Source organism: Myodes glareolus, chromosome 6 (assembly GCF_982192425.1).
Source record: "Myodes glareolus chromosome 6, mMyoGla1.1, whole genome shotgun sequence".
Lineage (NCBI taxonomy): Eukaryota > Metazoa > Chordata > Mammalia > Rodentia > Cricetidae > Myodes > Myodes glareolus.
The window spans coordinates 27,253,380-27,278,204 of NC_142031.1; the positions used below are offsets into that span (position 1 = coordinate 27,253,380).

Below are 24,825 nucleotides of genomic sequence, written 5' to 3' on the forward strand. Positions count from 1 at the left end.
TAATGTGGTTATGGCTTAAGAATTAAGTAAACGAGAAACGGGTGATGGAATCTCCCTCCTTGGCTAAGAAAAGCCGCTGAGGCCAGGCATATGTCAGGGATGTCCCCGCATACAGAAGGTCATTGTTTGAAGTTGTAAAGATGAAGCCTGGATTACCTAGGAGACTTCAAAATGTTTGAGATACCAGAGTCATGGGGCACCTGCTAAGGAATGCTGCTAACAGGGAGTAGAGTCAGCCCAAGAGAGAGAAGTGTGTTGTAGTCAACAAAGCTAAAAGGAGGTGAAAATCTGAAGAGCGCTTTGATATCAGACATGGAGATGCACAGTTTGGAGTTTGTTTCCCTGGTTTTCCATCTTGCTTTGGTTTAGTATTTCCTCACTATGCTCCCTTTTCTCCCTTTTGGAATGGTAATGTATATTCTGTGCCACTGTACAATGAAAGTATGTGATCTGCTTTTTTTGATTTTTATCTTAGTGGGTGTTATAGTTAAGAGATTGTCTTAAGTATCAGAGACTTTGAACTGTGGAGTGTTGACACTGTGATAGTCTATAGGGACTTTTGAAATTAAACTAAAGGTATTTTGCATTGTGATATGGCTACAAATCTACAGGGGCCAAGGAGAAGAATGTGATGGTTTGAATCAAGATAGGCTCATAAGAAATAGCACTAGTAAGAGGTGTAGCCTTGAAGTAAGTGTGTCACTTGGGTGGACTTTGGGGTTTCAGAAGCTCAAGTCAGGCCCAGTGGATCACTTGCTCTCCCTGATGCCTGCTACAGTACCATGTCTGCCTGTGCAGTCATGCTTCCTGCCATGACAATAATGAACCAAATCTCTGAACTATAAACCAGCCCCAATTAAACGTTTTCCTTCAAAAGAGTTTCTGTGGTCATAGTGTCTCATCAAAAATAAAACCCTAATTAAGGCAGTTGTAAAGGCTCTAATCTAAGATCAGGTGGGCCCGGTGTTTTCAGTCTCTAGTGGGGAAACCAGATGGCAATGATGGGAGCATGAGAAATGCACTCATCTCAACATCCAGAAAGCAGGAAGATGGAAAAAGGAAATAGTGTCCCAAATCTCTTTTAAGGGCATACCTCCATTGGTCTATTGACCCATAAGACTCCTGGTCAAATAAAGGGCTACAGCCTCTCATGTACAGAATTCTGAAGAACATGTAATATCCATGCTCTAGACCAGCCCAGAAGATCACACATGCTCTTGATCTCCCTTCGATTACACCATCCCTGGGACTTCTCTCAAGTGGGTCTCTACAATTAATAAGGTCCCATCTCCTATAAATGGTCATTTTTACTAACTTCTACATTCTTTTAAACCCAGAGTCTCACTCTTCTAGAAAGAGTTTTGTCAATTACTGGTCATAGAACCAATGCTCTCTGAACATTTAGTAAGCTTCCTTCTTACATATAAGAAAATGCATAGCCTTGATTCAGTGAGATCTAGAATAACAATGACAGTCATTTGGATTTTCTTTGTTTCTGGCTTGCTTGGTCGAACACCATTCTAATATGTTTAATCCAGGACTTTTTTGTTCTTTTTTCCCCTCCCTTATAGGAATTCCCTCTTTACTTGAGATCCAAACCAGTTCTATCAGTGGTATTATGCTCTACAGCTGTGTAGCGGGTGGGATAGTCTTGTGATTTAAGTCATTTCTCAAGAATAGAGTTGACATCTGATTAGACAAGGTGATTTCTCCTGACTTCTTTAGCTGGGGTTATTGCCTCTGTATAAGAAGTGGAATTTGGTGACTCCCTCTCCACTTTCAACCATCAGTCCCGTTAATCTTACTGAAGACTTCTGATTTATATGCAGTCTGTGCAGGTAGCCAGATGCCATATGCTGTTAATTTCTGATCCCATGAAGGCAGATCATACAGCTGGAAATGATCGAGGAGAAAAGCATGTTCTTTTGTTCAATGAGACAAAGCCTGTTGTGTATTCTGCTTCTGATGTTTAAAAGATGTTTTTTTTTTCCTTACTACATAGTGTGTAGGGCTGAAAGTTTTGAACTCTTCACTTCAGAAATTACTTTTCCAGACAAAAGAGCAAAACAATGTTTGTTTAAATTGTACTCTGGAACATGGCTGGGAGTGTTTACAACGTTTCTGTGACGTTTTAATCCAGGAGGGAGTACTTGGAGAAGTATTTAGAGTGCTTTTCACTAAATCAGATGCTTTATAGTGTTGGAACCTTTAAAAAAAAAATCCTTTCAAAGGTTGAAGCTCTGGGTGGACAGAAACAAAATAGCCCATGCATTCTCAAGGGTAAGAATGACTTGTAGCAAAACAGACTTCCCTTTAACACTCAAAGCCTGCATCATTTTAAACTAACATGGGATGTTCACATAATGGTTCACAGAATTGCATAGTCATGTCAGATCCCTTAACAAAGGCCCTGGGGAGAAGAGAGGAGAAAGGGAGAGAGGAGCAGTGAGGGAGGAGGTGACATCAGAACACAGAGGCTAGCACTTTGAACGTATGTTAAAGCAGCAGCAGGGTAGACAGATAAATTTTTCTGTTTCTTTTTTATGTTTGCTGAGCTTTTCTAAAGCATTTAGCTGCTTGAAATCTCCTCAGGTATCCCATGAGCCATAGCAATTCAACAATAAAAGTATTCAAGTAAATGACCTGGTTTGAGGAGGAAAGCTTTTAATGATGGGCTTTTCAGAAGATTCTGATGATTTCCGTCAGACTAAGGGAATGAACGTTCAACTGTTATCTTTAAATTTCAAAAGATGGCCTTTTATGTTTATATTTTTGTTTTCTATGTATCTTTTAGCAAATTGCATTATACTATTATAAACACGGAATTAGTACCAAGTTCAAAAACTCACTTTGTAAGTCTTTCTTATATGTAAGAAAATACATATAGTATTTGAGTTAAAGATCTTTGAAAGTCTTTTGATATACTTCTGTTTCTGAAAAAAAAATAGTTTGCCTTTTTTGGATGGGAGAGGGACAATTCTTTCAAAGCACTATACCATTGAGCTACATCTCAGCCATAAATTGATTTCCTTATTAATACTAATGTACTAAAAATCTTCTAGGTCTTAGAATTCACTTCAGTTTCAGAATCAACACTGTCTTAACTTCTACTAGGACACACTATCAGCAAGCAGAACATAAGTCCTAGACTTCCCTTCCTATAGTTAAATAGGGAAGGGAAAATGGCTGAAAGACAGTAACACTGACTGTAAAGGAACTGCTCAAATGGTGAATACTAAGTTTTTCCTATCCTTCCCAAAACTTCTTCCAGTGTCAGACATCCATCATCGTCAAGTCTACAAGGCACATTTGTAATTTTGTTTAATATTTTCATCTGGACTGTTTCTAAAACGCTCAACACTGTGCTTCAGGAAGCTCAAGAGACAAACAACTACACATTATTTGTAAGTTTAATTCACAGCTGATAGAGAAAAGGAGGGCAAGCAATTTGATAATAAACATTATCACAGGTGAGCTTACAGTAATCTCATCAATAAGGTTTAACTCTGCTCTCAGTATCTGGAACCCACAAGAGCAGGCACAGAGAAGACAAAATGGAGGACAAGAGCTATAGACACTGAGAGGCAGAACTGAAGTCTCTTAAAAACAAACAAAAAAAAAATAAGTGCTCCATGAGGAAGCTGCCTACGTAATAGTTGTCAGCATGCCTCGTGAAAGGGCAAGCCACCACTGGAGCTCCTATGTCAACAGCTCTTTTAGTGACTGGATTGCTAGGTTTCAGTAGGACTGTCTAGATCTAAAAGAACAAAGTGGGGGAACAGAGAGGAACAAGGATCTTGACACAGTTCTCAAGGGTACACTGAAAGTCTGCAACATCATGCATCATCAAATGCCTTGTGGAACTAGATCAAACTCTTAGGAATCTAGCTATCACAGCTAATAAAGCATTATCTGCCTCTGAAACCCAAATGAAAATGTGATTCACTTACAGCTATGCATGCCTATAGATTTGTCTTGCAATGCTAGTGATTAAATGTGGCTTGCTGGACAACTGTGGCAATGATCAGTTTCTGGCTCAATGTCTGTAAGTGCTGCTGCAACTAGTGTGTTGATTTCATTGCCCAACAGATAAGCAATGTGGCTCTGTATTGGCAATCATTTTCTAGAAGAGGATAGGAAAAAAAAAAAGCACCATTCATTCAGAAACTGAAAGAGATCGGTCACTAAAATACAAACAACCAGCCTGTTTTAATTAGGACACAGATATAGTAAATTGACTATGTACTAAGTGAATTCTCACTAAGTGCACTTTGTTAAAATTTGCAAGGACCTACTATTATGTTACCTGCTAAGATTTCATAATGCAGGGAAATGATGCAACACTTTGTTAGATGCAAACATATAGCAAGGCAACTCTGAAACTGTTGGGGTTATCAATTGTTCCAAACTCTAGTAAAATTATGAGTTCTGTGATGGTTTGAATGAGAATGACCACAATGGGTTCATATAGTTGAATGTTTAGTCACAAGGGAGTGAAACTATGAGAAGGATTAGAAGGATTAGGCATGTCCCTGTTTGAAGTGTGCTGCTAGAGGTAGGCTTTGAGAGTTCATAAACCCATGCTAAATCCAGTGTCTCTGTCTCTGCCTGCTTGCCCTTGTTCTTGTTGGCAAATTCATTCTCTCATTGGCATTCTAGCCTTTTTCAGGACTCCAGCATATACAAAAGATCAAATAAAGCATCAAATATTATGGACTGAAAAAAATTACTGGATTCTTAAATTTCTGATGATGGACAGCCATTGTTAGACTAGCCGAACCACAGCCTGTAAGTAACTATGATGGATGGATGGATGAGTGGATATTTATTATATCAGTTCTGTTACTTTAAAGAACCCTCTGAAAATGTAAATAAGCACCAATTTAAGGCTTTCTTTTAGGTTTCCTTGGTCATGGTGTCTCTTTACAACAACAGAACAATAACTAGGCACTGAGGGCTAGATTAACAACTCCAGTTCCAGGACTGGGAAGACAGCAGTCAGAAAGAGCTAAATACACAAGGAGAAAGACCTGAGTTCAATTCCCAGAGCCCAAATTAGATGTGGGCCGGGCAGTGGTGGTGCACACCTTTAAGCCCAGCCTTATCCCAGCCTTTGGGAGACAGAGGCAGGCAGATCTCTGTGAGCTCAAGGCCAGCCTGGTCTACAGAGCAAGCTCCAGAACAGTCAAGACTACATTGAAAAAACCCTGTCCCAAAAAGCAAACAACAAACAAACAAACAAAAAAGGTGTGACTGCAAGCATTTTTAATCCCACTCCTGGGAAAGATGAAACAGTTAAGATCCCTGAGGCTCACTGGCCAGTCACCTTGGCCTTAGGGAGTCCAAATTCGGAGTGCCCCTGTCTGAAAAAACAAGGTAAATGGCATTCCTGAGGAATACTACCTAAGTTTGACCTTTACCTTCCAATCATTCATGTGTATGCATGTATACAAACACACACTCAACTCATACACTTGCACACACATGATCACATATGCATGTGTATGCATGATCACATAAGCACAACCGGCTCTAGTTGTAAAACAAATCTTAAAAGAAACAAAGGAAATGTGAGTCACACATATAACCTATCAAGATTTTGGTTTTAAGAAGGATACTTTCAATGAGAAAGGTTTGGCAAAAAAAGAAAGAATAAAACATTTCTGATTTTAAAACTGACAATTTATAGGACTTCACTAATAGCATAAAAGCTGTTTAAAAAATAACAGAAGGCTGTAACAGAAAACGTAAAGGATGTACTTATAATTGAAGAAAATATTCAAGAAGGGAAAAAAGGAACATAATAGTAGTAAGTCTGCACATGCCTGGAGATGAGGATTGTGAAAGTGTAGCCAAGAGGCCCCCAGCATTTCAGCGGCTAGCATTACACAGATTTAAGACACCGACTCTTAACAGCAATCCTGGATGGAATCCCGAACCAGGTCAAGTGTTTTTGTGCTGTTCTTTCCTTTATAAAAAAAAAATGATTTAAGTATAAATTGGATAAATAATAATGACCTGGTTTGGTAATGTGATTTTTGAGAAAAATTGTTTTTCTTTAAGAGTTCACTATGTCCACAAGTAGGTCTAAGATTTAAAAAAAAAAATGTATAATTATATGTAAAGAGGAACGGCCATAACAAGCATAGTAAATACTATCATCTCAATAAAGCTGAATGAAGTACACTTGCTTTTCCCTTTGCTGGTTTCATAACTTCCCTGGGACCCTAACACTGTTTCAAGAAAGGGTTGGGTTTTGTTTCTTTTGGCATGGGCACAGATGTTCATGTCACAGTTCTACCACTTCCAAGCTATGTGACCTGTAGAAACCAGTATTGTAATGACTGTATGCTCTTCTTCTTATTTGGAACTAGAGATTAGGGACTGGACAGATGACTCAGTGATTAAGAGTACTTGCTGCTCTTGACAAGGACTTGGGTTTAGTTCCTAGCACCTACACGACTGTTCACAACCATCCATAACTCCAGTTCCAGTAGAACTAATGTCCTTTTCTGAACACCATGGGCACTAAGTGGTGCCCATACCCTCATGATGGACCTATGTAAATGCAGACAAAACATTCACATATAAAATAATCTGTAAAATGTTTTTAATAAAATAAAGATCAATAACAGTGTTAGCTCAAGTTGTTGTGGTAAATAAATGAAGATCAGATCATTTATATGAAGTATTTAGAAAAGTGCAAGACACTAACCCCATCTTTGCCATTTTCTTGACATTCCTTTTCAAATGTAACACTATCCCTCCCCATTTCATCTGACTACTCTGTCTTAGATCAAGTCAACCCTAGACAATGAGACAGAAGCAAACAGATAATGGGGGTGGGCATCAATGTTCTATATTTTTAGCTGCAGGCTACAGGTGCAGGGTCCCAGACTCTAGGATCCTCTTTTATCCTTATATCCAGATGCTGTTAGAGAAATCTGTGAACTTCGTGCATTTATAGTAAATCAAAACCTTTCTTAGCTTTATAGATGGAAATCCAACTCTTTTCAATGAGAATATAAGGACCACGATGAGCTTCCTTGTTCTGATCCATAGACCTTCCTTTACAGAAGCCTCAATGAACTACTTGTTAGTTCTGTGAACACAGAAGTCTGCCTAGAAGCTGCCTGTTCTATCCCGAACAGCATTTCACCCATTCTACATCAAGCCAAACCACGTTCACCCTCAAAATGACTTTAAGTCTGATGGTGATGCCTCTGTGCTCATGCCAAAACCCCATGAATATGTCACACTCACACAGAACTGTGCTATAACCATGTTTAGGTGCCATGATTATGAGGTGTGCTCTGTTTTAAGCATGCCTCTGCCTTTGAAAAGGCAAGGAGTTCAGAAGCCTATGGGTATGTTTCCTTCACTACTTTTATAGGGATAAACTGTGGGTGAACCTCATATCTCACTTCAACATCTTCTGTTCAGAAGCTCACATTACTTAGTGCTGCTTCTCGCAAAATTCACTAGGTAAAGAGAGGTCAGTTTAGGACTTGCCTCAAGAAAGACTCTCAAAGGCTGGAGAAATCGTTCAAGCCTTTAATTGTGAGATAAACTTTTTGTACATTATAAAGATGTGACTCTGCCTAAGGTGCCTTCTGATTGGTTTAATAAAGAGCTGAATAAATAGCTAGGCAGGAGAGAATAGGCAGGGTTTCTGGAAAGAGAGAACTCTGGGAAAAAGACAGGCAGGGAGACACCAGCAAGGCACCGAGGAAATCAGACATACAGAATGGAAGAGAGGCAAAAGGCCACATAGTAGAATGTAGATTAATAAAAGCAGGTTAATTGAGTTATAAGAGCTAGTTGGGAACAAATCTAAACTAAAAGTCAAGCTTTCATAATTAATAAGAAGTCTCCATGTCTTATTTGAGGTGGTCCCAGTGAGAAAGTACTACTACTAAAGGCCAGTCTCATAACTAAACAGCAAGAAAGACTCTTAAAAGGCTAAGATTGCATTTTCTCCCTTTTCAGCATTATATAATTTTTCCACATGGTACTGTATTACATATGAACATTTTGTAAGTGCATATTACATATTGACTATTACCACCCCATACCTCCCTTCTATCCTCTTTGTCCACCCTCCTCTCTCACCATCAGTCCCTTTTGTTCTCCAGATAGCTTGGCTTCCACTCTTATGTCATAAACATATGACATATATGTATTGATGTAGGATGTCCTTCTATATATATGTTGCTTTTATTGGTTGATGAATAAAGCTGTTTGGTCAATGGCTTAGCAGAGTAAAGCCAGGTGGGATTTCTGAACAGAGATATAGAGAGAAGGTAGGCAGAGTCAGAGAGATGCAATGTAGCTGCCAAAGGAGAAAGATGCCCTGGAACCTTTCCGATAAGCCAGAGCCTCGTGATGATACATAGATTAATAGGAATGAGTTGATTTAAGATATAAGTAAGAGCTAGCCAATAAGAAGCCTGATCTAAGTCAGGCAGTGGTGGCGCACAACTTTAATCCCAGCACTTGGGAGGCAGAGACAGGCGAATCTCTGTGAGTTTGAGGCCAGCCTGGTCTACAAGAGCTAGTTCCAGGACAGGCACAAAAGCTACAGAAAAACCCTTTCTCAGGAGAAAAAAAAAGAAGAAGCCTGATCTAATAGCCAAAGCAGTGTTGCAATTAATATAGTCTCTGTGTGATTATTCGGTTCTGGGCAACCAGGAAATGAATGAGCAGTCTCTTACTACAATGTATCCACATACGTATATATCTATACAAATATCAACAAACAAAATATGAGAGAAAGCATATGACATTTGTCTTTCAAAACTGGGAATAGTTTGCTTAAAATAATTATCTAATATATCCTTTTAGCGGCAAATGACATAATTTCATTCCTTATATATCTAATTATATCCTTTTAGCGGCAAATGACTTAATTTCATTCCTTATAGCTGTACAAATTCTTACTGCAAATATACCACATTTTTCTTCTCCAGGCTTCTGTTGTCAGATACCTAGTTTGATTCCATAATTCAGCTATTGTGAATAGTGCCACAAAAAAGACCAATGTGGAAGTATTTCTGTGATATATTGCTTTTATAGTCCTTTGGGTAAATGCCCAAGAGTGGTATAGTTAGGTTAAAAGGTAGTTCTAATTTTTTTGGTTTTGTTTTCTGAGTCAGAGTTTCTCTGTGTAACAGTCCTGGAACTCAATCTGTAGAACAGGTAGGCCTCGAACTCACAGAGATCCTCCTGCTTCTGCTTCCCAAGTGCTGAGAGTAAAGGCACTGGCCATCATTTTAGTTTTTAAGGAAGCACTATTTTGGTTTTTTTTTTTTTAAAGGAACATCATATAGATTTCCATAATGGCCGGCCTAGTTTGCACTCCTACCAGAAGTGAACCACATTTTCCTTTGCCTGAGTCTTCAACAGCATATGTTATTACTTCTTTCTTCTGCATTTAGTGTGTGCATATATGGCAGTAGATGCCCAAGTGTGTTTGCATAAGCACATGTGTAAAAGGCAGAGGTCTTATACTACATAAAGGTAGATGTAAACAAGAATGTAAGAACTACTCAAAACTGTGCTACTCACATATAAACACTATTAATATTAATATTAAAGAGAAAAGGCTTTGGAGTTTAAAAAAATCGATGAAAATAATTTATCTATCTATGCATATTGATATATACATATGTGTAAAAGTAGGCTTGCTGATTCTAAATGACAGCCTTTTGATACACATTTCAGGTAGACTTTAACTATTCTGTTGCTGTAGTTATTTTGTTTTGTTTTTTAATGAGCCCTTTAAGCATCTGCGAGGTATCAAGTTCTGGGAAGGCAGACTGCAAATCCAAAATAAAAATGATCTTATAATGTCTTCTAGAACTCATACCAGCAAGCAAGAAACAGATGCTGAGAGCTATCAAGATCAGTCTTTTGAATGAGATACAAAGTATATGGCTGTTTGTGTAAAAATTCTTTCAAGTCAGATAACAGGACACGGGTACCAGCCAGTCCTTTGTTAATATATCTGGACAGCAAGATTTCTCCTCATTATTGTCATCATCAACTTCATTGTCATTGTTGTTGAGACACAGTCTCATTATGTAGCCTTGGCTGGCCTAGAACTCACGACATAGAAATGGTTGTCCACAAACTCATTAAAAAAAAACAAAAACTCTCTGCCTCTGGAGTGCTGGAATTAAAGGGCTTTGTCACCATCCCTTGCAAGATTGCTCATTTAAGTAGAGTTTAATATTCTAAGAATAGTAAAGTGTTAACTATACTATATATATATAATAGTAAAGTGGGAACAGAAAAATATCCTTCTGATTTTCAAATGTCATTCTATGAAACACTAGAATTGCATGAGAACTCAATAAGAGTTCGATGAAAAAAAATAATAATGAAAAAATTACTTTTCTAGTGATTATATAAAATCTCACAGTAGGATATGGAATACCACAGAATAAGAATACCACAGAATAAGATCAGCCATATGGCTCTGCAGATGAAAGGTGCTTGCCACCAAGTCTGAAAAAAACAACTCCCACGGGTTATCTCTGACTTCTACATGCCCACCATAGCATGTGTATATACTCCCTCACACACACATGAAATAAACAAATGCAAAAAATTCAATGCCATAGAATAGCTTCACAATGTTTATTCCTTTTTTTTTTTCTTCTCCATCCCACCTTGGCTTTTTGAGACAGGGTTTCTCTGTGTCATCCTGCCTGTCCTGGAATTCACTCTGTAGACCAACTGGCCTTGAACTCCTAACTCAGAGATCTGCCTGCCTCTGCCTTCTAAGTGCTGGGATCTAAAGGTGTGTGCCACCACACCTGACTATGTTTATTCTTTATGTCTGGGGTTAAGATGGATTTTTTTTTCCTGTTGTGCTATTCTTTTTAATTACACTTATTAATGTAGAACCCAAGAGGTTAAAATACCAATCTTAGCAACTTTGTCACCAGAAAACTTAAATCTTTGAAAATTATTGATTCAATAGTCTGCTTTTCTCTATACTTCTTTTGTACTGCCTATGATCATCCTGGTATTCTAATATGCTTTCTTTGAAGAAGCTTCTTGCTAATTTTTCTCATGAAGGGATTATAAGTGAAACACCCCAACCTTGTTTGTGCATTTTTAAGTTGTACCTCAGTCTGAATTTTATTCTCTTTAAATTGTGATTCTCAACTTACAAGACTTTATTTCTTAGATGGGATCAAGGTCTTTCCAACCATTTGTGAAAAAGGAATTCTAGGAAGAAAGAACAGATGGCTGGAACCACAGTATTTCCTACCCAGCTGGAAAGGTTACTGTTTTCTAATGTTATTTCCATTGTGTTTAATATGGCTCAAGGGCCTTTTTCTAGCACCTTTTTTATTTGGCCATGTGTTTTGCCCAACTCATAGTGGGGAAAGGGAACTCTGGTCAAGACTTTGATTCTAGGAATTAACCAACCATCAAGACTAGCAAGATTAAAAGCCTCTCAGACAGATTGCACTAAGGTTTTTAATATGCTGTTTAGAAATAACTTCATGAACTGAAATTGGGCCTGCTATTTCATGGCTAATAGAGAGAATGAACTAAGCACTGTCATTTTATGTGGTGCATGCCTCTGGCAACAGATATATTTTTAGTTGTTATATTGCTTTATAACAAATGAAAACTAAAACACTGCTGTGACTTGTATCTTAGGAAATCCATGAACATGGTTTGGGGGATTTCCCTACTTACCAACTATATTCCCATTTACTTTTTCTAAATTTATAAGCATGAATACAAGCTTTATTAGTGTTCGTTTTTAATGATTAAAATGTCCTAGATAACATTTTATAAATTTTCTCAAAAGTATAATGTTATATTAGACATTAACCATTTCCATTTCATAAATATTTTCACTCATTATGCAATTATCCTGCACATATACACACTAGAATTTCAGGAATATGTCAGGGTATATATGAGGGCAGAGATTCATCATTGTTTTCTTATCAAGAGATTCATATACTTAACTAAGTGAAATCATGTATTATCTCAGGTTTTGTGTTTGGGATTCAAAGACTTAAAAGTCAAAGAAGAATCTTCCATGACAGTCTATGCCAGTGGCTCTCAACCTGTGGGTCACAACCCTTTGGGGGTTGAACATCCCTTTCACAGAGGTCACCTACAGTCACTGGAAAAGACAGATATTTACATTATGATTCACAACAGTAGAAATATTACAGTCATGACGTAGCAACAAAATAATTTTATTGTTAGTGGTCACCACAACATGAGGAATTATATTAAAGGGCTATAGAATTAGAAGGGTTGAGAACCACTGGCCTATGCAATGGTTATAGTATGCCCATGGGGTTTAGGTGTATGACAGAGGCAACTAAAATAGACTTAACTATTTTGAGAGCAAGCACCAGCTGGCAGAAAAACACACAGATCAGTTAAATTGACTAGCAGACCCAAATATAAACTCATGCAACTATTAGCATTCAATTTTTTGACCAAAAAAAATTGGGGGAAAGAAAATTTCTATGTGACAAATCTATATGTAAAAGAATAAAAATAGATACCTATCTCTCATCTGTACAAAATCAACACCAAAATCATCATCATCAAGGATCTTGATATAATAATTAAACCTCTGGAAATTCAGAGGGAAAATACTACAAGAGAGGCCTAGTTAAGGACTCGGTGACTAGAACTAAAGCTGCTCAAAAATAATATCAACAAATGACAAATGGGGACCTCTTGAAAATAAATGGCTTATTTCGCACTCAAGAGAAACAGCTAATTGAGCAGGGAAGCAATGTAAAAACAGGAAAAAGTCTTTACTGTTTATATATTTGGCAGAGGACTGATATCTAGAATATACAAAGAATTCAAAAAAAATTTTAAAAAATGAGCTAATCAAATGAATATACAGTTCTCAAGAGATAAAACACAAATGGCCAAAGGAAAAATGTTGGGCCTTACTAGCTATCAGTGAAATGCAAATTAAAACTACACTGAGATTTTGCCTTTCCTCAGTCAAAATGACAGTCATTTAAAAAGCAAATACTCGAGAGCTAGGGAGAGAACAGCTCAGTGAAGACCTGAGATCCAGTCCTCAGCATCCACGGAAAAGCTTTAAAAGTCACATCAACCTGGTGTCTGCAACCCCAGTTTGCTTTTTTTTTTCTTTACCATTTGATTTATTCATATTCAACACTGGAACAAAAAACTCACTATTTCAGCCACTGAAATTTGTTTTCAGGTTTCCTTCATTTTCCACAGCAAGCCAAAATAATGAAAAAAAACAAACCTAACAAAAGTACTATACTTATGACTGGAACAGCTAAAATAGCAATGATGTTGGCAACAAAGTAGAGCAACGAAAGCTCTCAGAGACTAACTGAAGAAGCCTAAAACTGTTGCAACTACTTTTTAAAAATTATTTTAGAGTATCTCATACAATTCTGACACAGAATATTACTTCTGCACATATTTATTCAAGAAATAAAGCATATGCCCACAAAAAGATCGTGATGGATGTTCACAGGTTTACTCAAAATGGCCAAAATCCAGAACATTCAGGTATGGGTCGGTATGAGAATGGAGTTTTTAAAATATGAAATTCAGACAAGAGAATCTATTTATCAGTGAAAAGGAATTAGCCTCTAGCAACAAAGATACTCTTCAAAAACCTTAATGTTGAATGAAAGGAGCCTTATATAAAGGCATACATAACTATTGGATTCCATTCATATGAAGTTTTGTAATAGGCAGAACTAATCTATGCTGGGGGAAACCCAGAACATTGGTTGCCTCTGGGCAAAGGACTGTAGAGAAGAATTCTCCAGGGTGATGGTTAAGTTCAATGCCTTAATACAGGTTTAGGTTAAACAGGTGTATACATTTCTCAAAAACTCACTTCAGATCTGTACATATTGTGGTTTTCAATTTAATCTTAAAAGAAAAAAATGATCAAACAAATACTAAGCTCTAATGCCATGCATGCGGAAGTGCTTAGAGGTAAAGTGTACAGATGTCTCAAATTTACTTTGAAATTCATACAAAAAGATGCAATGGGTTGATAGATGGATAGATCTAAAATAAAGCAAGTATTATGTTAATTATAGAATGTAGGTGGTAAATAAATGTGCATGTTGATCATACAATTTTTCCATATGTTAAAAATTTTTGTAAATGAAATGTTAGGAAGAAAATAGTAAACTTTGATCTCCAACTCAAATTACTTTTGCTGGATCTCCAGGGAGAGTCTCATCTGTGACAGGCAAAATCAACTTCCCTCGTCTCTGACTACCAGATAGGCACACTCTATGCTTCTTAGCAGTGGAGTCTGAAGTAGTAAACTAGTAAGCATGCACAGAGGGCAGACTAGTCTCAAAAGATGAGCCAGACAGGAAACTCTCTGGGGTAAACTCATCAAAGAATGGTTACACTAGTTCTTATTGTCAGAGTACCTTCCCTGACTGCTTGCTTGAGTCAAAAAACCAAAAGCATTTCTAACCAGTACTAAATCCCCTTTAGGGGAGTCTGCTACCAACACCCAAACAGTCCTTAACATTCTTGGGCAGCTTTTCTGCTCTAAGCACAACCAGAAGGACCTTTTAACAAAAACACATACAGCTTTGAATTGCAGCATGGGACAGATTTATGAAATATGGAAGACATTAAAGTATTCGCTTTCTCTCTGAAAATAAAGAGCACAGACTCATAAACAATGCCTGAAGGGCATTTCAGCAGCTTGATCCACACAGAACATGTTTTACTTTTTGAGACGATCAGGAACTGTTGGGTACAGGAAGCCATAAACAACAAGAATCTGGCTTAATAAGAAAGACAAAATAATTTTTTTATTGAAATCACTTAACATTTTTAAAAGGTTTATTTACATGTGTCAAGGCTGACCAGATACCACTTGTACACAGAGCAGTTCTTCTGATACTGACTTCTTATGACAGTGGCACCAGGCAGGATCCATCTGTCAGCATTTCCATCAACAATTACATTTGCTGGGGTTAATAATTTCTTTTTTCTATTTTCTCCAGACAGAGAAAACCACTTAACTGGTTTTCAACATTCAGGTCTAGCCAAAACTTTTCCTTTTGAGTTCCATCAGAAATGAAGCCTGGAATCTGCAGAAGTGGATTTCCTTAGGTAGCCTCAGTCTTTGAAGTCTGATAAGTTAAAGACTCATGACCAAAAAGCCACCTAGAGAATACAACTTAACAAACATACCGTCTTCAAATAGGTAGTGCCAAGGGGTAAGAGGAAAATTCTCTCTTAAAGTTAACAGCATTTTGAGTTGATGATACTACTAAAGCAAAACAACCTATTAAGAAGTCCCAGAATTTTTTTCGCCGGGGTTCAAGGAATCTCTGAAAAAGGCCAAGTTTCAAAGATAATGAATTAGTGTTATATTCTGAAATTCTAGAACCCTTGAGTCAAATTCTAGAGTCTTATTTATACCATCTACACAATTAGCCAAACTCTCTGCTGCTAGTCAAAGGCTTGACCTCCTCACATAACAGTAAGGAATGTTATTAAGGCTCATTCCTTCTGGTGAAAAATGATGCTCTGTATAGTGCATATAAAGAGCGCTCATCCCCAAATGATGTTATTCACAACAAAATAATGCACACAAGTAGGGAATTCATATTCTATATACACCAAAGTGAAAATTCTCATTTCCTCCCCAACTTTCACTTCTGTATTTTTCTTTCAAGGTGTTATTTTTTGAGTAGTCTGTTAAATAATCACTTGGTATCTGCTATTATTTGAATCTTAAATATCCCTCCAAAGGCCTGTTTGTTTAAAGCTTAGTCCACACCTTAGTGTATAGCCATTCACATCTTACTGAGAAATGGTGGAATCTTTAAGGCATGCAGCCTACTGTGAGACCTTAGAATCTTAAAAGGTATATCTGTATGCCGTCCCTTCCTCTCTGGCTCCACAGCTCTGCAGTAAAGGGTTTCGCTCTGCTATGCATTGCACTGTGTGTGCTACCATGCCACTGGCACAAAAGCAATGGGGCAAATCAATCATGGCTAGAATCTCCAAAGCTATGAGCCAAAAGAAATCTTCACCTTGATAAGTTGATCCTTGGATATTTGCTGGAGCGACAGAAACCTGACTAACACACAGTGGTTTTTGCTCAGATTCTCAGGGAAGTAAGTAGCTAACTTTGGGGCACTCTACACCATCTACCACTTTTATCAATACCTCTATCTACACAGACTCATTTGTTTCCTTTGATGTAACACTACTTTCTTTGACTTTAAGTTTAAGATGATAGATTGAACATGTACACTGAACTGAATTCCTCTCTTAAAATTACACTAAAACAAAATTTAAAAGCCATTTTTAAAAAGGGCAAACTCCCCCCAAAAGCAAAGAAGAAAAAGAAACACAGCAACAAAGTTTTGGAAGTTTAATCAATCAGTAACAAGAAAAAGTAAGTAACAGAGGGAGTCAAGAGGCAACAGGACTAACATCCCAGTGGGAAGAGTAAGGACTCTGGGAGGGAGGACAGAACAGAGAAGCCTTAAGAACTAAGCTGAAGGTCTTCTATGGAAGCAGTTAGAGCCTTGGAAACCTCCAACTTCACCCAACCAAGAAACTGCTTCGCTAGCATCACCTTAAACGACTTCAGAGAACATAAAGAAGATGACTACAAAATGTCTAACACAACTAGGGCAAGGAGTACAATTCTGAAAATGAGAATCCAAAACAACAGGTCACATACTAAATACTGAAACCCTTTACTCTCGTCTTTCCTCTCACTCGGAATCCTTTAGATGATGGCAACCAAGAAAAAATCCACAGGTTATTTCTTGAAATAATTAGACTAGCTCCTAAAAGTCACTTACAAATGAGATTTCACCCAAGAGATTGTCCAACCATGACAACCTTTTAAGCTGGGAGAAGGGTTGGGGGACATGAACATGAAGAGTTAAGTGGCAATGTAAGTATACAGGCTTGGATCCACTGAATATGCACAGAACCTATGCCCGAACTTTTCACTGCTGTTAACAAGTTTCAGCGGACATAGAACCTGAAACTAAGATTTGAGTTCAAAGAATCTACTTAGTAAAACACCTCAGGAAAGACTAGTAGGGATATGAGAAAGTGAAGCAGAGGAAATCAGTATAGGATATGTTAGCAAGGAATTTAAATTTAAGAAGTAATTTCACAAAGAATTCAGGAATGATAACACTACCTGCCTCAGAATGTTTTGTACATTGCTCTGATCTGATGGGCAAGGTAGTTTGGGTATTTTTACAGCAACCTGAAAGAGTTACTGATTGTGAGACACTGGCCTAGGAGTCATCATGAAAATGAGCTCATTTTTGTCACCAGCTTAACCACTGTAAAACTAGTCTCTTACAAACTCACTCTTAAATGACTTTCTTTTCTGTCCTTAACAAAACTAATATTTACTGGTAAATGATAGAGGTTGCTATGCTATCAAGAACATTTACACAGACATATAGCTCAGTCATGCACCATTTCAGCTAATAGTTGAGAACCTCATCACTCTCACATTGCAGATACACATTAGTGATTGTGGGACTCCCCTCTGTATGCTGTGAATACCACTGGTTAATAAAGAAGCTGCTTTGGGCCTAATGCAGCATGAAATAGGGCAAGGTGGGAATTCCAAGCAGATAGAGGAGGAGAGAGTAGGTGGAATAAAAGAGAAACCATGTAGCCAGCGCAGGGGACAAACACTAGATGCCAGACAGAACCTTACTGGTAGGCCACAACCATATAGCAATACACAGATTAATAAAAATGGGTTAATTTAAGATGTAAGAGCTAGCTAAAAATATGCTAGAGCCATTGGCCAAGTTGCAATTAATTTCAGTATTGCAATTAATGTAGTTTCAGTGTAATTATTTTGGGTCTGGGCTGCTGGGAACAAATGAGCATTCTCCACCTACAAGTGATCCTTATTTTGTCAATGAGAAAATGAGTCAAATTCAACAAAGTGCCACAGTAGATGAAATAAAAGCTAAACTTGTGGATACCTCTTGAAACTTTCAATCCCTGCATGCTTATAAACTTTCATGTTCACATTTCTTATTCCAATCCCCAGCTCTAAGAATTTTAGTCCAGAGCAACTAGATAAAAAAGGTACATGTTATTTCATAGTCAGCAAACTAAAAGTTGTACCAGGTTACAATAGTAGGCTTTTGCGAGTTAAGTACAACCAGAATATCCCCTTTGTCTATTATCCTAATATTAAAGCTGGGCAGTGGTGGTGCACACCTTAAATCCCAGCACTCGGGAGGCAGAGGCAGACGGATCTCTGTGAGTTTGAGGCCAGCCTGGTTCACAAGAGCTAGTTCCAGGACAGGCTCCAAAGCTAAAGAAACCTTGTCTCAAAAAAAAAGAAGAAGAAGAAGAAGAGGGGGAGGAGGGAGGAAGAGGAGGAGGAGGAAGATTGTGCAATATGCATCTAAATAATGGAGCACTATATTTATCACCTACCTGTGTGAAGAAGAGTTGGCTCAAAGGCACCAACTGCACCAAGAATATGGAAAGCATCTCAATCAGTTTCTTTACTTCATAAATAAGTGTACAATGAATACAAACTTTGATCTTAGAGTTGTAAATACTTTGCACGTGTGTAAGTATACAAATACACATGTCACAAATGGTGGTCAACGGGCAACTTCGAGTATAGGTTCTCAGGAGTCTTCCACATTTTATTTGAAATGAGGCCACTAAGTCACCACTTACCACTTACGCCAGACTAGCTGGCCCCTGAACTTTCAGGGATCTGCCTATCTCTGCTTCCTATCTCACCATCACTGGGATCACAGTACAACCAAGCCTAGCAACTTAAGTGGTTCTGAAGATCAAAGTTTGGGTCCTTCAAGTGTTTTACCTACTCAGCCATCTCTCTAGCCTTGAAATAGATTAGATAGAGAAGGATGTTGTACAGCATTAAGTCTCTTGTGGTTATTTGAAAGCAGTTGCTAGGACACAGAGAATTGCCACCTACAGATGGAGATATAGAGAGACAAAAATACATAGAGAGAGAGAGAGGATAGATACAGATATGGAGATACAGCTACAAAGATATAGCCATAAAAAGATATAAAGATATGGATAGAGAGAGAAATATGATATAGATGAGATCTACAGACATATCAGTGGAAATAAAGATAGAAAAAGACAGACATATATGAAGATTTAGATAGCTATAGAAATATAGAGATGGAAATAGATATATAGAGAGATGGAATTAATATATATTATTTAGTAACCTGATATGCTAATCAAAGATACTGGGAAAGACACCAAAAAATAAATACAAAATTGCATGTCTATTAATTTAATATATAGGTATTTCTCATCAGATAGGGCCTCCCCAAGAGGAAGAAGCATTAAGTCCCGTTAAAAGTTAGCCTAACTGTGAACGAATTATTAGCATCAACCAATCAAAAAGGCCACTAGAAAATACCAGTACCTCCACTTTTTAAGTATTTAGCTAGTTTATCAAAGAAGTAAATACTTTAATCAAGACAAACAATATTAATCCTTTTGCTATTTTTTCTTAGCAAATACTATCATCCAACATAACATAGTGACTTTGTTTTCAACATATCCTTCAATATATCCAACAAACACACTGTTTGTTGACTAAAAAAATAAAGTTGAAATCAAGATAATTTGTGTGGACATGTCTTTAAATTGTCTTCAAATTAAGAAAAACTAAACTAGAGTAGTCTTTCAGGCATACAGCAAACTAGTGGGATCAAAGTGTTAAATAAAGAAATTAAACGACATGGTTATGGACAGGTTCCAAATTCTATATTATTTACTTTTATAACCCTCACTGCACAAGGAAGTGTACAGAATCTTCCCTTTTTTTTCAATTAAAACTGTTTTACACTATTTGAAGTTTCTATTGGGTAAACTACCCACCTGGCACTTTTTTAAATGATCCTTAAAAAGAAGTGAGATTCACTAGGATTCAGTGGCTGACAGCATCCAAGATATATTTTTCTCTATATATAAAATATTCTATAGGAGAGGAATCTATGTGAAATCTATGAAGTCATTACTAGTATCCTTGGGCAGATCCAATCTAAATGAACCCACACAGTAGAAGCAAGAAAAGTAGATCATCTATGCACTCAACCCCAAATCACACTTTATAATTTTTATGTCAAAATGAGCTTTTTAGTGAAATAGAAGCTATATGAAAATTCAATAAAAGTTCCAAAATGTCATGTAAGGAGCCTACTTTTCCTCTTTATGTTCCCAGCATATTCCTTGCCCTCATTTTAAAAAACAGAGAACAGAGGCGGAAGGAAGAAGAGGTAGAAGAGAAGCAATCTGAGGCACAAAAAGACACAGGAAGCACTTACATATGAAACAATATCTCCCCTAGGAACAAGGATAGATCCTTCCACTTAAAACTTAGAAAACAAATTTTGTAAAAGTAAGTTCTGAACAATAAGAGCATTTGGTTTTTGCAATCAGGATCCACTGTATATTCAATGATGCCTTTCTTTGCCTGTGGAATTAAAGAAGTCACACTAATATTTCTAGATTCTCTTTCAGAAACTGTTGAGCTATGCCTACAATAAATACATAACTCCTTCTAAAAGAAATACATACTAAGCCGACCTTAAAACCAAAGTCCTGGATAGAAATTTCTCTGGCTTTATAAAGAGCATCTATTCTCCTAGGATACACTTCACAGATCTGAGCTCCACAACCTGCAAATCAAGCTTCAACATCTCAGAATCTACTGGTGTAATTTTCAACAACAGAGAACTAAAGGAAATAATAATTGCAAATTAGTATTTACAGGGAGGTTTTCTTCTTGTTGTTTAAAATTGAGGAAAATGAAAAAGAAAAATACTACTACAACAAAGGAGTTACCAATGAATCATATGTGCCTTGGCGTAGACTGAGACACTTGAGGATCACCTTTCCTCCACAGGTTTGTATGGTGCTAAGATAGGCAGATTACAGCCTTCCATTTGTCCTGGGCCTTTCTCTGTATGTCATCTGGCAGATGCAGCTGTGGGGCCGCCAATTCACCCTGCAGCTCTCCATTTTAATCAGCATCACGTAAAGTTTAACACATGCTTTGAAATACGCACCAGATCCAAAGTTTTGCCTGAGGGTGGGGGTTAGATACTTGCTACAGAAACTCATACCATCCCAGCTGCTATTCCACAAGCAATTATCTTTCACCTCTGGCTGAACCAAAAGAACTGTCAACACCAGCACACTGCCAAACAGGGAAGAGGTTATGGGGTCAAACAGGAAAGAAGACTGGATGCTCTGAGGTTCAGACTGACCATCTGTCAATCCTATTGACTACAAGGAGGAAGCATTCTTCATAGCTGCAGACCACAGAAAAGCACAGATAGAAGAGTAGCATGAGTGCACTAAATTGAGAATGTTTTCAGGAGTGAAAACAAGAAAAGCAAAGCCTTCTGAGATGCAACAGGCCAGTCCTGTGGGAAAAGATAAATAGGTCAAGTAGGAGGATACACACATCAGCACATGGCAGCTGTGAAGAGAATTTTACCAAGACGAGCAAAGCAAACACCATATACTTAAAAACATAATGAAAATACTCTGAAAGATATTCCTTAAATACAGAAACCAAAGGAAATATGCCACTGATAGATTTGAAAAGGAAAAAGAAAACTTAATAAAAGTGAAAAGATCCCAGAATCTCCCCCAACCCCCTTAAGTCCCAAAATGTGTATGTGTATGTGTATGTATGTGTATTGTACACACACATGTATACAGAGAGAAAATAAAACACACACGTCCCTAAAATGTCTACTCTGAACTCTGAACTGTGTGAGCATCAAGCCTATTCCACAACTAAAGAGAGTGCTCATGACCAATGAATCAAATGGGTTTTGCCTCATGTGCTGCTTATAAAGTTTTCATGAAGACCGGCCTAGACTGCGCATTAAAGAGTGCTCTAAAGCTTAGTTCAGAGCAGCAGAAGTGCATCCTGCTGACTCGCATGTCAGGGTAGACACTAATCATATACACCAGGACCATAAGGACCTGCTCTACATCATTTAGACACGTTCTCTAAAATAATTAAGTTTGACCCAATCTTTATGCAACACCAATCCACTAGTACATACAACTTTTACATATTAAATAGGAAAAAAACCTAAACATAAAGTAACTTCTTTAGGCACTCTCCATCTTAATTTTTGAGTCACTGAACCTAAGCTCACCAATTCATTCAATAAGTTGGTTAGTAAACTCCCAGGATCATGCAGCCTCCACCTCTCTGGTAATGTCCAGCTTTTACATAGGTGCTAGGAATCTGAACTCAGATCCTCACCTCTGTTTGACAGGTATTTTACTGACTGAGACATCCCTCCAGCCACCACACTGTTTGTTTTAAGGGCTCATCACACTCAGAATCCTCAAGTGGTTTGACTATGAATTTCAAAATTACATCCCCTCTCTCTGACACACACACTACATAAATATAATTTTTAATTTTTTTAAAAGGAACACATAATTAGTTAAGTATCAAAATCATATACTTTTTGAGATAAATATTCTTGGCCAGGTTTGATTTCAGTTAACTCAGATAACTGAGAGGATGACTTATTTACTTTTAAAATTCTGTCTTGTCTTTCCAAAATTTTATTTCAAAATTGCTAAGTACCAAAAGCTACATGAATAGAAAATAAAACTAAGAACAACTTCTTTGGCTTCAAAGGATTTATTCTGTGGATGTTATGCTTAGAATCCAGCACAAAAGATATTTCAACCATACTTTTTGCATGATGGTCATTACATGACCTGGGTGAACTCAGTGGGGAAAACTGTGACAGAATTAAATCTAAAGATGTTCTGTTCAATAAATCTAAGGGCTCATCCTGTTCTAGTCAAGACTTAGCCAACACAGTCCAAAGTTGAAAAACATCATGGTGACCATTAGTCCTTTTCCAAGGTAGGTTCTGAAAAAAACAGTTCATAAAAGGGTTGGACTGAAAGGCCTAGACCTCCCTGAGGATCTATACGCAGTTAATGGTTGCCAAGGAAGGGAAAGACATTCTCTTCGGTGGTATAGCCACTGGTGAGATGTTCATGTTCCTGTAAACAAGTCTAATGAATATGAAAGTAGAAGTGGACTAGCTGGGGAAAGAAAGGAGATAAATGAGAATAATAACATATAAGGAGGGAATAAGAAAGAATAAAGGGAATTGAATAATATCAAAGTACATTTTATGAATGTGTGAAAACAATGTAATTAAACCCATCTTTATGAATAATTAATATAGCCCAATAAAAACAATTTTCAAAAGTTACTAAAAAGAGGGGCTGGAGAGATGGCTCAGTGGTTAAGAGCTTTGCCTGCTCTTCCAAAGGTCCTGAGTTCAATTCCCAGCAACCATATGGTGGTGCACAGCCACCTGTAATGAATCTTGGTACCCTCTTCTGGCCTGCACCGTACACATAATAAATAAATATTTTTTTAAAAAGTTACTAAAAAGAATCCCTAGGCACCCTCTCTTTTACAGGCTACCAGTAGCTACTTTTCCTATTTTTTTACATTTTTTATTGAAAAAAAATTTTATATGGTATAATCTGATCATGCTTTTCCCTCCTCCAACTCCTCATTCACAATTCCATGCCCTTTTCCTCACTCTCTCTTTAAGAGAAAAAAAAAAACAAGCATACAAACAAAAACAGAGAGAAGAACAAAAATACACACAAACCTCTACAAAAACACAAAAATAGAAAAAAAAAAAAAAAAAACAAGCAAAGGATATGCCCAAACAAAGAAATGTGAGACAAAAGTCTACAGAAATACCATTGAGTGGTGAATCAATGATGGACACAGGTGTCACCCCAGTAGACTTTTGGGTATGTAGAGGCCTCAATCAACAGAAGCCTGCCTGGCGCCTCTGGTGCCAAGCAATTCAGTTCCATCATACCAAATACTACCTGAGGTCTCTAGGCCCAGGCACAGGAAAAAGGAAAGGCACTATCCTTCATGGTCGTGATGGGTAGTATTCAATCAAGCTCCACCTGTAACCCAATCAAGAGCCTTGGCACTGGGCAGTTGGACACCAGTGTGGAGAGGGAGGTTGGAAGAAAGGTAGGATGGCTTGTGGGGTAGGAAATGAGGTAGATACAGGAGGAGAGGGTGGTGAGTAACAGGCTGATGTGAATGGCCAACTAGCCACCCAACTCCAGGGAGAAGCCTGGTCTGGGCCTCAATCCGGGGCCTTCAAGCAGTGAAGGGGGCCTGTGTTGATGTCTATAGCTCCTGTTGTCACTGGGGTCTCTACAGGGACCTGTACTGGTGCCATGTTGGTGTCAGAAGGCCATGTTGTTGCAGGGGCCATACCAATCTGGATGGCCTACATGGTCACCAAAGACCCCATAGAGGACAATGTCTAAGTCCGTGGTCCTGCTGCAGCCAAAGTCTGTGTTAATGTCCCTGACTCGTGTTTCTGCTAGAGTCTACCTAGCAGAATGGATGCCTAGAGTCTGGGCCACAATCTGTTACATGTCTGAGAACTGTTCCATGCCAAGAGTCATGCTGATCTGGGTGACCAGTGTTGTCACCTGGAGCCATAGAGACTTCTAGGCACAGGCTGCTGCCTAGGGCTATGTCTGGGTTCATGGCTCCATGGAGCCTGCAGTCCAGGGTGGTATTCATGGCTCCAGTTGCAACCAAGAGCTCTGTGGATGCCTGGGGTATGGCCAGCTACCTGGGACCATGTCAAGCTGATCTGAGGGGTCTGTGCTGCTGCTACCAGGCCCACGGTGGCATCCAGGCCTGAGCTGCTATTCAGAAATGTTAGGTACCACATT

General features: G+C 38.0%; 1 protein-coding gene across 7 annotated transcripts in view; it reads right to left on the reverse strand.

Moving 5' to 3' along the window:
• Positions 1–24,825, reverse strand: part of Exoc6b (exocyst complex component 6B) — a 459,484-nt gene that overhangs the window by 347,978 nt on the left and 86,681 nt on the right. The window lies entirely within an intron of this gene.